The sequence below is a fragment of the Euphorbia lathyris genome, chromosome 8 (genome assembly GCF_963576675.1).
Source record: "Euphorbia lathyris chromosome 8, ddEupLath1.1, whole genome shotgun sequence".
Lineage (NCBI taxonomy): Eukaryota > Viridiplantae > Streptophyta > Magnoliopsida > Malpighiales > Euphorbiaceae > Euphorbia > Euphorbia lathyris.
In genome coordinates, this window is record NC_088917.1 from 40,838,500 (window position 1) to 40,853,348 (window position 14,849).

A 14,849-nucleotide genomic window follows, 5' to 3' on the forward strand; every position below is an offset into this window, starting at 1 on the left:
CCTTGGACGTATCTCCCATTTATCAGGAGTGACAAATGCTCAATCCAATGTTAACTATCATGCAATTACTTCATATGATACCCAACGTCTGCCGTACACACCCCAGAGTCATCCCTGTTATGGATCGTGTTACAACAGGATCAAAGCATCACATTCCATAATCCAGAATCACTAATTAACATTCCTTTGAGTCTTAAGATTACTTATACCTATTAATACCAATGAGATGAACAGGTGACAAGGATATATCTACCCATCCTGTTATCTCAAGTCGGGCCCCCAATCCTAATGAACCTTTTTATTGGATCCATGTAACTGTCCAGGTATCTACATATCTGAAGCTTGTGAGATCAGCTCTCTGTCTCGACAGAAAACATTGTTACATGCAAGTCTTAACAGTGTTATGTCAATCCCTATTCAAAACATATCACTTGACTTGGGGTGGTTTTAAGTTTATTAGTTTATTATAATGTTTTGTCTCACTTCATGCTTGTATGAACACTTTATAATCACTTTAAATAAACTTAGGGATTTCCTTTTATTTAGACTTATTTAGTTCTTTAAAAGTGGTTGCCTTTATACAGTTATGAAACCATATCTTATTAAAACAAATGACATAAAGAACAATTCATTTACAATAGGTTTATATCCTGGAACAATTGTCTAGAGGACACTAAACCCCAACAGACACAACTGAAAAAATAAAATATATGGTACAAAAATGTAGCTTACAACTCAAATTTATACATAATTACATCAAGAAAAGGATAAAAAAAACCGACAGACTGGTTTAAACATTATCAAAGCGCGTTTATACGACACTCCCTTCCAACCTTATTCCTCCAATACAAAATGGTCAATTCATCTGTTCTAGGAATTGACTTAATTTATTCATCAACTAGGATAAATAAATCCATCTCTCAAAGTAACCAGATGCACGTTTTGGTAACCTAAGGGAAATGACTAGGGCTGCTTATATGAGCTTCGGACTAACCTAGCTGGGGGTACTTTCAAAGGCTCCTATAACATGATGTACTTGCCAACACCTCTCTTTGTTCAGGAGTTCTAGCGATTTGTAGGGGTATAGCTATGAGTGTTTTGCAAACATGTACACCCAAGGCTTCCATGAACATATGGAATGTACACATCGACAAAACGGGGCTAATAGGGTATCGGTGCAAACTATGCAAGTGTGGTGTGTTGAAACACATTTCCACATGATTTTGATTTGACAAAATTATTTAAGTAATGATAAAAATATTCTAACACATTAAAATTTAAAATGCTTTGATTTATTACACTAATGTGTTTGTTCAATGTTGAGTTTAATTGTGTATAAGACATTGAGATTAAAAAGCCCAACGGCCCATAAAGTGAAAGTCAAGCCCAAGTCAACACATCAATACCATTCGGCCCAAGAGTTCAAAACGAAGCCGTATCAACTAAAAAGACGACTCAGCAAGAGAAGGATCGAGAAGCCTTCGTGGCAAAAGCTTCAAGAAGAAGCTACTGAGTTGGACGACAAAGCAGTCTGGACAGCGGCAGGCAAATGTTCAACTTCTAGACAAAGTATTTCTACTTTGGGAAAAGTTCAGAAGGCGCAGAAAGCTGTCTCATGGACTTTTCCTTAAATGTCGAAACATTCTGCCAAAGACTGACGAAGACAGAAGATGCGTGAATCCCATTGGCCAACGACGCTGAGCACGCCCAGAGTGACAACGATAGGAAGCCGTTTCCCTCCAAAGGTTATTTCGAAATTCGAAATGACCAGGTGCTTTAAGTGTCACTATATAAAGGCCATCCATTTGCTTCAATCGATACAGAACTTCAAGCAGTCGAAACGCTGACCAAATTCATACTCGAAGATTCTGTGAGAAAAGCAAAGCAAATACCTTACACCAATTTCCATATTATTGTGTAAAAGTCTAGAGTGATTTCCAATCATCTAAAGTGTCTTAGCAATCGTTGTTTAGGACAAAGACTTTATCATTTCTAGAAGAATAGAAAGGAGAGGCTGAGTACTCGGTTATAGTACTCAGCGTAGATATAGGAGTGAGTAGAGGTATAGAGGAAGGTACTCTTGTTATACTCAGCTTCTATTTGTAAAAGGTTTCATGCTCTACCTTTAAAGAGCTCAGTAGAGAATTCAAAAAGCTCGGAACGAGTTCCGGGGACTGGACGTAGGCGGAGAGGCCGAACCAGGATAAGTTTGTTGAGTAATATCTTTCTAACCCTTAAACTCCTTTAATATATATTGCTTGCTGTGAAAACTGACTAAGTAAAGAACTCACGCTGAGTTAAGTTTACTAAGAAGCTGAGTTCAGGAATAGACTCTAAGTGCTATTTTCTGACTCAAGTAAAGAAGCAGACTTAGTCACAAGTTGACTAAGCTTGTGTCTTGAATCTACTTAGTGACGCTGTGTAATCCTTTTCATAGAAAAAGAAGTCAGCCTTAACGGATAATTTTTTAAATAGTTCCTATCCCCCCCCCTGGAACTAACTTGTCACGTTATAAGGGACCAACATGGTGCAGTGATGCAACAGACATATATTAATAAAAAGACAATTTTAGGTTCATTAATCATCAAACCCTTATGTTGTTTAAGTCATTTACTTTTTCCCCAGCAGAGTCGCCATTGTAAGCAGTCGCGGAACCCAATTACCCTACCTTTCGGGAGGAGTTCGACAAATGGGATTTCGTTTTTACATTACACCGTCACTTGGCATGTCCCTTCCGGTGTATGCATTCGATTTATTTACTAATTCATTTATCATGTTTTTAGGTTAGCTTAATTATTTCAGAGTCGCCACCCGAGTTTTAATGTTCGGGAACATGTCAAAAACTTAGATGGCATACGGGCTCACAACATGTCATCTCTTCAGAGTTTGGTTCGTGTAAGTGTTTGATTAATAAACTCGTAGACTTGTCTTTATTAAAATACCATTTACATCTGTAATCAAATTCCATTTAAATATCGTTTAATGTTTGAAAGAGATAAATAAATACTGAAATGATAAAAAAATTACATCATAATTCGAATGGCACAAATAGCCCTAATACATCAATTCTAGCCCTAATAAATAAAGCTATTAAACCTGCAAAATAATAAACGTTAGTCGCGGGACATTGGGACCCATTTTCAGATTTAACTACCACGCCAGACTCGATCAAATAGGACTCTTTAAAGCCTAAGATCTAACATACAACATGTAATTACATTCACAACCTATTTTAAATGTCTAATCCGTTTAATATCTTTAAATGAGTAAAATACCCCTTTTACCCGAGATTGTTTTTATGTCGTTGTATAAGCGGGGAATGATAAATTTACTGAATTAAGATGAATCTTATCCTACCCGGACCAGAAGCGAAAATATGTATGTCTGTCTCTGTCACCGATCTGGCACAACGTACCCAATCGTAACGGGGTCACCGATCGGAAACTAGGTTGCCGATCTGTGACTGACTTAGATACAGATATCCTGCCTCGTGTAAAAAAACCCATAAAATTAAGAAATAAAAAATATGTAAATAGGTTGCAATTAAAAAGGAGAGTTTTAAAACCCTTCAGAAGTTACCTCTTAAGTGCTTTTCCAGTTTATCGTGTATGGCGGACCGCGAGCACGAGACGAGAACGTGGATCAGCAACCCGAACCCGAGAATAAACATTTGAAAGATGGATTATGAACCCGCTTTTGCTCCAAAATATGGTTGTATTGAAAGATTTTAACTCAAAATGTTGATTCTTTGAAGTTTGATGACTTCAAGGATCAAATTATAGTGATACGAGATGTGGGAGACCCGATTTCGCCTATATAAAACTAGTAGATAGTGTTTAGAAGGGTGTTTCACTATGCCAAATAGCCTATCAGATGACGGTTAAAAATCGTCGTCCCGCAAGAAATAAAACTGTCACGGGGCTCGCTACAGTCTGATGGACCTTCAAACGACGGTTGTGTTCTGTCATGTGAAGGCACATCACATGACATAAGCCTATTTGTATGCTATCATAGTACGCGTGTTACGATGACATACCTATTTATTATTACCGTCACCTATAAGGAGATTGCATGATATCATAATAATTAAAAATGTCAGTAGATATATGAAAAATTAGCATATTGGTATTTGCGATGACAGTTTATATAATAATTTATGTCATTGTAGTTTGTTTCAGATGGCATAGGTCTTAATCAATCATATCAATGAATTTGTTTTCAGATGACAGATTCGCTTATTTTTTTTGTCTTCCTATTGTTGTTTAGATGACATTTTTTAATTAGATGCGGGTCTTTGTTTTCTTCTTCGGATGAATTTCTGGTTTTTACCTGAATAATGAAACATACTCAAATGAACATGAAATACAGTATATCAATGATTTTAAATTAATTGGAGACCAATGCTTATAATCTGTTTACATTTGTACAAATAAATTCCTGAATGTAATTAATATATATAAAAAAGCAATACATATCGAATTGGGAAACAAAATCGAACTTGATCTGTATATCTTAAAGTCATTATTATGCCTATAATCCCCAAGCCTTGATATCTACAAAACCAAATTCTTTTCATTAATTAAGGTATATACAAGTAGCACTAAGCACTAAGCAGGTTTATACACATACTGCAATCAGTTCATGCATCATTATTTCACTTATGACCCTTTACTACATGCTTCAAACATGCTCAGTGAACATTCAAAGTATAAGAGTGTGGCCAATCACATATAACTCGTAGGATCATGATTCATACATATACTCAATGAACATAAATAGTATAAGAGCATGGTTAATCAATTCATGCATATTCAACCATAAACAGGATCATGCTTCATACGCATACTCATAGTTAGTTCTAGCTTCCTAAATAGAACATCAACCATAAACAGGATAAGTTCATAGCAATATAACTCACATATATGTGAATGAAACATATATATCCCTTTACTATATATGCTTCATAAATGTAAGCTATATATATGCCTATGCTTCATATATGTCGAGACACTGTTCATCTCGACGAGACGCATAAAAAAATTTCCCGTATCGTCTCATCGAGACACTGTTCATCTCGACGAGACGCACCCGAAAAAAAAATTTCTTTATTTTTTATTTAAAAAAAATTTTCTGTGTCGTCTCGTCGAGACAATATTCATCTTGACAAGACGCACCCGAAAAAAAAATTATTACGCTTTTTACTTTTTCTTTTCTTTTGATTTCTCTATTCTTATGTTCATTTTTTTTCTATTGGCAGAACCCTCTAATCGGAATATTCACCGACACCAGATTGATTTTCAGGACTGCGGCTTGGATTTGAAAATTTAGCATCGGAAATTCGGGGTTGGGTTGACAGCCACCCCTGAGGGAGTTTTTCTACCCTATTTCTTTTCTACACTTTATGCTTTGCTTTTTGTTCGAAGTAAATGTTGAAACACCTTTCCACATGATTTTGATTTGACAAAATTATTTATGTGAATGATAAAAATATTCCAACGCATTAAGTTTAAATGCTTTGATTTATTCATACTAATGTGTTTGCTCTGTTGAGTTATTTGATTTATAAGACATTAAGATAAAAAGCCTAAAGGCCCATAAGTGGAAGTCAAGCCCAAGTCAACAGATCAAGACCTCATGGCCCATGAAGATAAAACGCCGTCGTACTGAGTAAGACATAAGCCCAACAACAAGAAGGATCGAGAAGCCTTCGACCAATAGCTTCAAGATAAAGCTGCTGAGTTGAACGACAAGAAGTACAAGTCAGCGGCAGAACAGAATAAACTTGGAGACAAAGTATTTCTACTTTGGGTAAAGCTCAGAAGGCGCAGGAAGCTGTCTGGAAGACTTTGCCATAAATGTGGGAACATTCTGTTTCATCTGACGAAAAGCTGCTGAGCACTGGCGAGGATAGAAGATACAAGAATTTGATTGGCCGAGGATGCTGAACACGTACTGAGTGAAAGCGACAGGAAGCCGTTTGCCTCTAACGGTTATTTCGAAATTCGAAATCACCGGTGCTTGAAGTGTCACTATAAATAGGCCTCTCAAATGCTTCATTCGATGCAGATCTTCAATTTAGTCGAAACGTTGACCAAATTAATACTTGAAGTTCTGTGAGAAAAGCAAAGCAAATCTTACACCAATTCCAATCTTGTGTAAAAGTCTAGAGTGATTTTATTCATCTAAAATGTCTTAGCAATTGTTGTTTAGGACAAACACTTATCATTTCTAGAAGTATAGAAAGGAGAAGCTGAGTACTCGGTTATAGTACTCAGCGGTAGTAATAGGAGTGAGTAGAGGAATAGAGGAAGGTACTCTTGTATAGCCAGCTTCTGTTGTAAAAGGTTTCGTGCTCTACCTTTAAAGAGCTCAGTAGAGGATTCAAAAAGCTCGGAACGAGTTCCGGGGACTGGACGTAGGCGGAGAGGCCGAACCAGGATATGTATGCTGAGTAACATATTTCTAACCCTTAACTCCTTTATATATTGCTTGCTATAAAACTGACTTAGTAACGAACTCACGCTGAGTTGAGTGCACTGAGAAGCTGAGTTCAGGAATAGACTTTAGTGCTATCTCCTGACTCACGAAAAGAAACAGACTTAGTCACCAGTTGACTAAGCTTGTGTCTTAAACTACTTAGCACTAATGTGTAAACCTTTTCTTAAAGAAAAGAAGTCAGCCTTAACGGAAATTTTTTTTGAATAGTTCCTATCCCCCCCCCTTAGAACTAATGTTGTCACGTTACACGGGACCAACAGTAAATGCATGTTGTAAGTGTGAGGAGGAGATAATTGTTGAAACACCTTTCTACATGATTTTGATTTGACAAAATTATTTAAGTTAATCCATGATTAAGGGGCAATTAAATTTAAGTGCTTTGATTTAATTTTACTCATGAGATCTCTATGAAAAAATTTTGAAGCAAAAGAAAAGTCAGAAGACAAGAAACAAAAATCACTTGTCATGAAAGCTGACTCATCGGACGATGAGGAAATGGCCATGTTCACAAGGAAGATGAAGAAGCTGTTCAGAAAGAATGAAAATAACAGCAAGAGGCCATTCAGAAGAGGCGACAGGTACAAAGCTGAGTCCAGTGACAAATACAAAAAGGACAGCTCCAAATCTGTTACATGCTTTGAGTGCCATCAAACTAGGCACATTAAGTCAAACTGCCCTAATCTAAAGAAAGACAAGAAGGGAAGCAAAAAGGCAATGGTGGCCACATGGAGTGACAGCGATGACTCAACATCATCTGAAGCTGATGCCACCGAGTCAGCAAACATATGCTTCATGGCCGATGATGCTGCTGACCACACTCGATCTGAGCAAGCTGACCTCTCTGAAGAATCTGAACAGGAGGAATACTCAAATGAGGTAACATCCTTACACTTGCTTAGAAATGAAATGATTAACGCCCTGAGTGATTTATATACACTGACTAAAAAGTGTAATAAGAAAATAAAGGCACTCAGCAGGCGGTGTGACGAGATTGAAGAGGTCAAACTTAGTGACCTCCGATATCTTCTCCAAGACAACTCAACTTTGCATAGCAACATGGAAATTATGCACAATTTTGTCTCGGAGGTTCAATCAGATTCAAAGAAACTGAGAAAGGATGTCACAAACCTTCAGAACCAAATAAAAGGTTCAAACAAGTCCCATGCTGAGTACTCAGGTACAGGTCAGCATAGACAGTTCACCCAGTGTGACTGTTGTGGAAAAAGGGGACACACAACAGATGCATGTTGGTACAATAAGCGGATTGTCCAATGTGACTTCTACGGAAAGAAAGGACATACCACTAAGGTATGTTGGCATGTTCAGCACAATGGTGCTGACCAAAAACAAAGTCACCCCAAAAGGGTAGCATTTTGTGACTTCTGTGGTAAAGATGGCAACACATTAAAAATATGTCATCACAAATTAAAACATGACTTTGCACCTGTTTATGCTAACAAACGAGGACCCAAAAAGAATTGGGTACCTAAAGATGAATGATTCAAAATGCAGGTGAGCCTGAGGTGCATAGAGAAGTCAAAACTGTGGTATATTGACAGCGCATGCTTGAGGCATATGACTGGTGATGAAACTCAGTTCATCACACTTGAGATTAAACGAGGTGGAAACGTAAGCTTTGGAGACAATAAGAAGGGTAAGATAGTAGGATCAGGTACTATCGGAGGTAACCCCACCATTGAGTCAGTCTCCTTAGTTAAGGGTCTCAAATATAACCTATTGAGCGTAGCTCAGCTTTGTGATAGCGGTAGACAGGTTATATTTGATGCTACTCAGTGTCGGATACTCACGGGAAAAACAAACAACTTGATTTTAACTGCCCCTCGTGTTGACAATGTATATATGTTGAGTTTAGAAAAACAGTTTTCCAAAAATATATGCTTAGTGTCTAAAGAGGATAACTCCTGGCTATGGCATAGGAGACTTGGTCATGTAAGCATGGACCTCCTAGCCAAATTAGCTAGAAAGCAACTAGTTGAGGGATTGCCCAAATTGAAATTTGAAAAAGATCAATTATGTAATGCTTGTCAGCAAGGTAAACAAACGAAAAAGTCTTTTCAAAGTAAAAACATTGTCTCAACCAAAAGACCATTGGAATTACTACACTTGGACCTTTTCGGACCTGTCCAGCCACTCAGCTTGGGCGGTAAGAAATTCTCCTTAGTCATTGTAGATGATTTCTCTCGGTATACTTGGATCATCTTGCTGAGTAGCAAGGATGAAACATTTGAGATGTTCACCACATTGATTAAAAAGCTTGAAAATGACAAAGACCTAAAAGTAGCTCATATTAGAAACGACAATGGTGGAGAATTCAAAAACCAATAGTTTGACGAATTCTGTGAAGCTGGTGGTATTGACCACAATTTCTCTGCTCCTAGAACGCCTCAACAAAATGGGGTTGTTGAAAGGAAGAACAGAACAATTGTCGAAATTGCTAGGACAATGCTGAGTGAAAATAGGCTTCCAAAGTATTTCTGGGGTGAAGCTGTCCACACAGCATGCTACATACTCAATAGGGCTTTAGTTAGACATATTCTTAAGAAAACCCCATACGAACTTTGGAAAGGACGAAAGCCCAACATTGGCTACTTTAGTGCCTTTGGGTGTAAATGTTTTATACTCAATACAAAAGATAACCTTGCAAAATTTGATGCTAAAGCTGACCAAACGATCTTTTTAGGATACTCAACTAACAGTAAAGAATATAGAGTATATAATAAATGAACTCAAGTTGTTGAAGAGTCTGTCCATATAGAGTTCGATGAAACTGACCCTGCAGGAAAGACAACTCAGTCCGCCGAAGATGAACCGAGCTCAGCTTCCGCTGACCAAACAGGAGCTACTGAGTCATCAGTACAAGGGCTGACCAAAGGTAAACACGAACCCAAAATTACCTTTGCTGACCAATCTATTCCTACAGATATTGTAGAAACACCTATTCCAGACAACTTAACATTACCTAAAGAAATAAAAATCCCAAGAGGACATTCAGAGAAGTCCATTCTTGATGCCGCTAACAACAAGCTGATGACAAGAGATCATCTTAGAAAGTATCTCGGCAATGTTGCATTCGTCTCAGTAAATGAGCCAAAGAACTTCGCCGATGCTGAGCACGATGAATACTGGATCAATGATATACAAAAGGAGCTTGATCAATTCACGAGAAATGAGGTATGGGATTTAGTACCCAAACCTAGGAATCAAAAGACCATAGGAACTAAGTGGGTCTTTAGAAATAAACTAGATGAGCAAGGCAATGTGGTCATAAACAAAGCCCGACTTGTAGCCCAAGGCTATAGTCAGCAAGAGGGCATTGACTACGGTGAGACCTTTGCTCCTGTTGCTAGGTTAGAAGCTATACGTATATTGTGTGCATATGCTAGCTATATGAACTTTAAACTATATCAAATGGATGTTAAAAGTGCTTTTATTAATGGCTTTATAAACGAAGAGGTATATGTTAGTTAGCCTCCAGGGTTTGAAGATCCAAAATTTCCAAACCACGTTTATAAACTCAAGAAGGCCCTGTATGGCCTAAAGCAAGCACCACATGCTTGGTATGAGAGGTTGACCAACTTCCTGCTGACTAGGAACTATGTCAGAGGCAAAGCTGACACAACCTTGTTCATTAAGAAAAAGGGTGAAAATACATTGCTAGCACAAATTTACGTAGATGATATAATCTTTAGTGCTACTGACGAGTCTATGTGCAAAGAATTTAGTAAACAAATGCAAACTGAGTTCGAGATGTCTATGATGGGCGAACTCAACTTCTTCCTTGGACTTCAAATCAAGCAAGGTAAGAATGGCATCTTTATTAGTCAGTCCAAGTATGCCAAGGAAATGCTCAAAAAGTTTGATATGGAAGATTGTAAACCCATATCAACCCCAATGGGTACTGACACTGCCTATGCACTGATGAGAAAGGTAAGTCAGTAGATAGTAAGCTATATTGAGGTATGATTGGCTCTTTACTCTATCTTACTGCTAGTAGACCTAATATTCAGTACTCAGTATGCTATTGCGGTAGATATCAAGCTGACCCTAGGGAATCTCACCTTGTAGCTGTAAAACGAATTTTTAGATATTTGCAGAGATCAGTTAATGCAGGTTTATGGTATCCCAATTCAAATAACTTCACACTCATTGGATACACTGATGCTGACTATGGACGAGATAAGCTAGAGCATAAGAGTACTTCAGGAGGATGTCACTTCCTAGGAAGCTGTCTAGTATCTTGGTTCAGCAAGAAGCAATCATCAGTAGCCCTATCAACAACTGAAGCTGAGTACATTGCTGCTGGAAGCTGTGTGGCCCAAGTCCTATGGATTAAGCAACAGCTTGAGGATTACGGAGTCAAAACAGAAACAATTGAAGTCAAATGCGATAACAAAAGCGCTATTGACCTGTCCAAAAATCCAATCCAACACAGCAGGATGAAGCATGTCAACATAAGGCATCACTTCATTAGAGATCATGTACTCAAGGGTGAGATCAAGCTGACCTACGTACCTACAGATGATCAGCTTGCGGATATCTTCACTAAGCCTTTGGCTCGTGAGCAATTCAGCATATTAACGGAAGCTATCGGTATGTCTAATCCTCTTCAATAATACTAAGTGCTTAATTGAATGTTGAGTGATTACCATGCTGAGTAACTTGAGCTAAATTAGTAACTTCTACATGCTGAGCTTAATATGTGTTATAGAAAATCACCCTATGCTGAGTAAAGACATACATGCTGAGTGATTACCTTAAGATGAGTTACAAAAGTAGTATGAAAACCCTCTACGTAAAACCGTGCACTCAGTACCACAAACATTTAGTATTCTAACAAACTGAGTAAAGCCCACTTGTAACATTAAATGCTAGCACGCGAATTAAATAGCCACCTAGGATGACGTAAGAAATAATGAGAAAACACATGTGCCGAATGTGTCATAAATGCCAGGATCTTTGTCGATTGATCATCTCGAGGTAAAACGGCTAGTTCAACGTATAGGATCAATTCGAACCTCTATAAATAGTGGAAGAATTCCCACTTATCTCTCTTTACATTCGAATTCTTTGGCATTCAAATCTTTCGCTCTCCAAATTCCAAAAACCTCTAAAAAATCTCTGAGAAAATCATGTCGGACTCTCAGAATCTCTCCGGTGGTGATTACGACAAGAATCACTCCGATGAAAACCCTAAATCCCCTCCTCAGTAGGAATTTAGCGAGACACCCACCAAAGGACAAGGTCAGCATGACCAAACTCCAAGCAAGAGCCCTCAAACTGACCTCGCAACCTCTTCGAAAAAGAAGAAGAAAAAGAAGGACAAGCAGCCCAAGGAAAAGTTTTTCCTCAAAGTGTACAAAAGTGTTAAGAACCATGAGGTGCTTCGCTGTCGGTGGTTTTCTCCGAGCTTCGTAACGGCTGAGCAACCGTTCTGTGAATGGATCTTAAAGAATGAATGGGCTGGACTCTTCTCCTTTCCTGGTAAAGCCTACCCTAGGTTAGTAAGGGAATTCTACTCCAACCTCTGTGTTGACGAAGAAGATGCTGACCATCTGGTAACCCATGTCAAAGGCCAAAAGATAACGATTACCCCAACCTATCTAGCAACCCTGCTAAACTTGTCAGCCAAAAGGAAAGAATTCAGGACCACAAAGGAGAAACTTGACCACGCCGTGACGTTCTGTAAATCGGAGAATCACAAAGGGGAAATAGCCAATACATGCATGGGTCAGAATCAAAATATGGCTCACTACTTGCTAACTAACTTTATCTTCCCGAAGATCAACTCAGCATCATCCGCTTCAAACTTTGAGCAGTGCTTCATCTGGCACATGCTGACCTATCAACCACTCAAAATGCCGGTGTTTCTTGTCGGAGCACTTCAACAAATTACTGGGAAACTCAGGTTGGGGTCCCTCATTACCAGAATCCTGGAAGATCATCAAATAGACTTGATTAATGAGACTGAGTCTTGCGGAACTGAAATCACTGCAGCTCTGCTATTCGGGCTAGTATACGACCAAGCCCTCAAGTCTAAAAAGGGAAAAGAGGCCATCGAGGAAAATGAGGAAGAAGTTGATGAGGTACAGGATGTGCAGCCCAAAGAAGGGAAAAACACCATGGCTGAACCTGCTGACCAAGCCAAGTGAGAGAAAAAGAGGAAAGCAATTCAAACCTGTTCCAAAGATGTTGATGTTGTTCCAAAGAAAATCAGGATTGTATCAAAGGGGAAGAAAGTTGATGCTGGACAAACTCATGACACAACTAAGTCAGCAGAGAAAAGAAAAAGGCAAGTTGAGACTGAAAAAGAGAGTGAGGAAACATCTCTGAGGAAGAAGAAGAAATCTTCTGGTATAAGTCCAATTGATGCTGTCCCTCTTGGTTTTGCTGTTTCTGATGATTCCCACTTTATGAAAAGCCAAGAGATTGACCTTGAGAAAATCCCTGCTGACCAAGAAGCAGAAGAACTAAGAAACGATGAAGGTCAGCATGATGATGTTGAGCCAGGTCAGGAAGATAATGCTGAGCACAAACAAACAGCGGATATTGAGCAGGCTGAGAATCCAACTGTGCCAAGTAAAACAGTTGATGCTGAGTTCCAAGAGCAAAACATAGCCGGGGATGCACTCAATACTGACCTAAGGGTAAATTCACCTTCTGAATCTCTTGATTCTATTCGAGCTGACCCCTCTCCTCCAAAGGCTAAGAAGTTGAGAAGACTTAAGAAAAAGGCTCAGAAGTCACCAGTTATTGATCTTTTGGGTGACTCTCCTCTGCGGGATCCCATTACTGATCTATCAGATATGCAGTTCAAATTCTTCTCCAATCCTACTGAGCCTTCTCTACAAGAACTTCAGCAAAAGCAAGCCTCTGTTACTCATCCTGAGGAACAAGCCAAGACTCCAGAAAATCCAATTCCTGCTGAGCAAGAGCTCGAAGTCCAAGCTGCTCAACATGAAAAGCATACTAAGGAAAATCCTGCTCAAACTAAGTTGACTCCTCCTGCACCAACTCAAACCAACATTGAGCAGGCCAATATCTCTGCTGATCCACCTCCTTCCACTCCAATATCGCAGAATATTGATAAGTCAGTTCATGCAGCTGACTTAAATAAAAGCCCAACTGTTGACCATGCTGGCCCCTCTGGTTCCACTCGAATTTCGGCAACTGAGTCAATTTCTGAAACAACATATGCCTATCTTCATGCTACTAAGTCCGGACGTCGCATTATTGACTCCGCTCAAACTAGTCTTCAGGATTTGAATACTTCTCATGCCGATGCTGCTGGGTATGCTAATGTTGAGTCTCCACAAATCTTGTCTATCACTCAGCTCCTCAATGAGATCAAGGGTCTCAAAGATCTGGTAAGTGTAATGGCAACTGTCCAAACACAGCAACCCAAGCAAGAATCCATTGTCAAGCTGGCCGAACTACAGTTAATGATGGTGAATCACATGGATTCCCTTCAAGGCCAAATTAATGCTCTTTCTACAGTCAACACGGGCTATGCTACCTCTGCTGAGTTGAATCAATATTTTACCAAGTTGAACTCTGAGCTGACCGGCACTCGCGAGCTAATCTCCTCAACTTCTCAATGTTCGGTCGAACAAATTAGCAAAGCTATCTGTCTACTTAACTTGAGTAAGGAGGAAATGGAAACTGACCAACTCAAAACGAACGAACTGTTGCAATACTCTCGAGCCACCTACAAACATGTGCGCCACACAAACGCTCAACGTCAGTTTTATGATTCGGGTCTGCTTAAAATGTACTATCAAGCCTATGCCCAGCTGACTGACACAATCACATGGATTGGGAAATCCCAAGAGTATATACTCAGTATGTTCAGTGCCTCTATCCGAATTCCCCGTGATACCTTAGACGATGGTATACCCGTTTTTTATGGTCTAAGAGAAAGCACGAAAAGGCTTAAGGCTTATTCAGTGAGATTAACTCGTGCTGCTCTCAACGACACTTTCGTTCCTCCTCCGCCTAATGGTGGCAAAACGGGGGAGAAAAAACAAGCTGATAGAACTCAGCACGTAGGAGAAGCGTCTGGTAGTCAGCAGCAAAAGGGAAAAGGCAAAATCAATACTGCCCATGTCCAAGTCAATAGGAAGAAATAGTTTGCTAGCCTTCATTCTTGACTTGTATCTATTTTGTGTATGTTGTCTTGCTGACTATCTATAGAATCACGCATCTTTTATTCCAAATTGATTGATTTTATATTGTGCTTAATGTTGAACTGTCTTAATTGAACAAACAAACAAAAGAAAAGGAATATACTCATATTACTAAGTCAAAACATATTTCACATTTTGACCTCTTCT